Below are 4453 nucleotides of genomic sequence, written 5' to 3'. Positions count from 1 at the left end.
ATAATATATATAATTTAAGAAGAACCATATATATGTGCTCCCTTGTGGACCCTTTTCCCATGCAATTTTTATCTTTTGGTCTAGATTCCACATAATTTGGTGATTCCAAACTTTCTCGAAAGAAAATTGGCCATGTGGAGATGGTTCATTTGCCCCTCTCTAGCTTCACCAACATGGAAAAAAGAGCTTCTCAAGAATTTGGGAAGATTTGGGTGTATGACTACATTGAGTCTAAAACCTTACGCAATAGTGAGTCAAAATATGGTATCTCCTTGAAGGTATAAGCTTTGCATAGTGGCCAAGGTTCTTATTCATACATATCATATTTGTGACCTTCAACGTGTATTACATGTCATAGTGTGTTGTTTGCTTTTGAATAGTTAAGGGTTTTCCATCTGCTAGTCCTATAAAATATTGGGAAGAAGCCTCTATTAAACATGGAGTCTACTGAGAAGGTAAGATCAAGAGTTGAAGTAAAAACTAGAAACATATGTAGGTGTTTGAATAGTAAGTACTAATTACTCCTCATATGGCTTGCCAATGAGACCTCCTTGCACTTTATTGTTGCATGCACAGGTTGGAAATAGTCTTCAAGAAGATCTTGCATAAGAGATTGTGGCTCATTACTTACCTTCGTCTTGTAGGGCTATATGTGAAGGCAAGATTCTTGGTTGGTGTGGTTCACTTGAGAAGAGTGCTTCTCACATGTTTCTCTTCATGAGAGATTTGGGCCCTAGCACAAGATGCTCTCTTGAGCTTGGAGGGGGAACATGACCAGTCATAAAGGTAACAATACATAGTGGACGTGCTTGCATGGTCATTGAAAGTGATGGGGAGATATGTGAGACCCTCTTTACCCCATATGTGGATGACTACTATCACATTGATCCTAGTGTAGGCATGGTTGGAGTTGAATATGCGTCTGAGGATGAGGACACCTTGATTATGGGAAATGTCCCTTAAGATTAGTATGTATAAGTATCTTTCTCATTTATTGCTACTTTTGAAATCACATTTGAATACTAAAGGGTTATATATCAATCCATAGTGAATTGCCTTATCATGGAGAGACTATGGCAAAGCATATGGTGAGTGATGCACTCTATGACTTATCAAGTGTCCCAAAGAGACCAAGGCCCAAATGCATATTCATTGATGATATTGCAAGATAGGAATAGTCTTAGTTTGATGGAATTAGTTTTGGGCATTCGAGAACATTTTGTGTACTTCTACCATGGATTTTGTTGGCATGTTTTGGGTGATGGTGACATTTATGATATTTCTCCAACTTATGTGACTTTTGGGTGATAGACAATTATGTATAAGTATGTAGGAGGGGGATAGGAGGCTTATGAACAATGTGGACTTATTTGTTTATTAACACTCTTACATCATATGTACACTCTAATGTTGCTCCTATTGTTTTTGTCTCGATGTGTTGAGTGCTCCTCGTAAATGACAACCTTGTTGGTTAAGAACCTTTACATTGCATATGTACATGGTTTAGTTGAGTTCTCATATTTAAGTGGCAATAAATGGTTGAGTTGAGTTCTCACATTTATCGCCACTTTTGACTCACATGGTTTATGGAATGCTCCATTCTAGAAACATTGCATGGATGTGATATATGAAACTTTTGAATCACATGGTTTATGGAATGCCCCATTCTAGAAACATTGCATGGAGGTGATTAATGAAACTTTTGCAACTTACACAACATTTGAGGGATAGACATTTATGGATGAGTATATAGGAGCAGAGTAGGAGGCTTATGAGAAACAATGTAGGCTTTTATTGTCCATACTATGCTTCTATTATGGTCCATACACATAAGACATGAAGATTTACATTCTAATGGTGCTTTTATTATTTTTGTTTTGATGTGTTGAGGTTCTCCTCAATTCATAAATGTCAATCTTGTTGGTTAAGAGTATTTACATTGCATATGTACATGCTTTATTGGCATTCTCATATTTAATTTGGCATACCCTTCAAACACATGGATAAGACCCATCATATTATGGCATGCCCCATTCTAGCAACCTTGCATGGATGTGATTAATTTGACATCAATTTATCACAACTTTGTAGTTAACATTCTGAACATGAAAAGGAAAACTTTAAATAATTATTTCTATAGACTACATAGTACGCCTCATTGACAAAAGTAATAAACTTCTATTTTTTGGTTTCTTGTTAGTCTACAATAAAGTTCGAGGCACATTATCATATTCTCAAAAGTATCATAATCCAAGTGGCAATACTACATTCAAATGTTTGATTCATTCAAAAGCATGATAAGCCTTGGAATTTTTTATTGTTTGAACTCGAGGTTGTACTTTTGCGTAGATTGGTTAAGCCTTATTTTTTATTTACCTTAAAAATTGTAGGCTACTCATTGGTCCCTACTAAACTCCCTATTCAAAAGCTCATTAAACCTTAGGAGCAAGCTCGGAGCAAGGATACATTGCTTACAATGATAATTTACACCATCATGATTCCATGCAATATCATGTAATATATATTTCATATATATATTTTTATGCTACAATCGATCTAGTTTATATCAATAAATTTTTTTATAGCTACAATTGTTATAATTGGCCACCATGATATTAGTATAGCAATGAATTAATAAATAGATAAATCTGTTTAAGAAATGTATGCATGATTATATTTATTTAAAATATTCCAGTTTTATTTATTCATAAACCTAATCAAATTAGTAGCATGCTAGGGTGGCTTAACTTTGCCACTATTGAGGGCTATGTTGTGCTTGTATTTCTACAATTGATGCCACAATCCTACATAGACAAGAATCGATTCTCTCTATATTTTATCTTTAGCAAAATTTACAAAGTTGTATTTGGGCACCATCATAAGGTTTGGTTGAATTTTTTACTAAGATTGTAGCCCACCAAGTGGGCACATCAATTGAAGCACCTATCTCACACTTTGTGGCACAAGGATAAACATGTTTAATTATAACCTTATTCTTATGCATTGGATCTGAAAGTTGTATGGATATATTGCTTGATTGTAATTAGTATCAATTCTATGTGTGTGTGTGTGTGTGTGTGTGTGTGTGTGTGTGTGTTCTAATTTTAGGCCTACATTGAATCAAGCAAGAGAATTCCACCTTTTTTTGGTTAAAAAACTCCCAGTCCCATTCCTAAGTCTAGTAGTAATGTTAGGTTTGGTGAGCAAGTGTGGATGCCATGTTGGTTGTTGTGTAGCACATGATAATCTATTATATTGGCCATCTTCAACACCCCATGCATCATTTATACCTCTAACTCGATGAGAATTTTATAGTGAGACCATAGCATTGGTGTGCGAGTCTACAAATCTAACTTGTGAGCTTTTCATAATTAAATCTTTTTTGTTGGATACATTGAAACAAGAGATATTTGTGGGAAAACTTTTCAAGATATGAAAATAGGTAATTCTAAAAGAGAAACTCAAGATTGCTATTGTGCCACAACTGCATGCACATAGCCCCTCGTCACTTTGATAATAGAAAGGGCAGCACAGGTATTGGAGGAGCTATAAAGATGTGTAGGTCCTTGCTGAGGGGCTTGATGGGACGAGTTGAAAAAGTGGAGAGAGAGCTTATTACATACGTTTTGAAGTGGAGAGAGAGCTTATTACATATGCTTTGTTCATGTACTAGAATTCATACCCATAGGTAGAGTAAAGGCCTCATCTTGGTCAAAGAAGACATTGTGAAGTTTCCTTTCATCTTGTGTGACAAGGTTCTTGCTTTGGGCAAGGATGTATACATAAGCATGCTCATTGCGTTGGCACCATCTTGGGAACATCCTACACACACACACCACTTGATCTTGTGAGAGAACACCACACACATTAGAACGAGAAAAGCCCAAATGTAAGAAATTCAATGGAACCCATAAATGTAAGTGCCTTATCCTCATAGACCTACATAGGCATGTTCAAAGCGATCCTTACATGTGGATGCCTTGAAATGCACGCAATCGTTTGCTTTTCAAAGCAGAGGAGGGGGTGCAATTACTAATCATCATCAATGAGGGCTTACTCCTGATCAGTGAAACAAAAGAGCAGGTTTGAGCTTACCCCTAGATCAATGGAGTTGCCACAGCTCCCTAGGTGCGAAGGGTGTTCAGAAGCCATCGGAAATCTGCATGGCTGATCAGAGCCGTGCCGTTAGGTTCAATAAAACCCCTCTGATCAGAAGAGGAAGACGATTCGATGGACCTCGTTGTACTTATTGTGCTGAATGGATAAGCGGATATGGTAACACATTGTTCTCCGGCTCACGTTCCGTTTTGTCGTTTTCTCCGACTTCTTGTGAAGGGGAGAGAGAGAGAGAGAGAGGGGCTAATCTATGAATCATATCGACAATCACAATTAAGTTAATTAATCACTTATAGGAGCTACATAAGTAATAACTAATGATCACTAAAAAACGAAA

The 4453-nt window shown here is 36.6% G+C and overlaps 1 long non-coding RNA gene across 1 annotated transcript; it reads right to left on the bottom strand.

Moving 5' to 3' along the window:
- Positions 1–3345: 3345 nt before the first annotated feature.
- On the bottom strand, positions 3346–4233 carry LOC147637914 (uncharacterized). Its single transcript, XR_015266002.1, has 2 exons — positions 4096–4233; positions 3346–3822 (listed from the first exon to the last, which is right to left on the bottom strand). It is a non-coding gene; the product is annotated as an uncharacterized LOC147637914 (long non-coding RNA).
- Positions 4234–4453: the final 220 nt, after the last annotated feature.

This window comes from Cibotium barometz, chromosome 6 (assembly GCF_041138505.1).
Source record: "Cibotium barometz isolate CiBa-2024 chromosome 6, ASM4113850v1, whole genome shotgun sequence".
Classification (NCBI taxonomy): Eukaryota; Viridiplantae; Streptophyta; class Polypodiopsida; order Cyatheales; family Cibotiaceae; genus Cibotium; species Cibotium barometz.
Note: the sequence above shows the minus strand (reverse complement) of the source record. Positions and strands in the feature narration are given on the sequence as shown.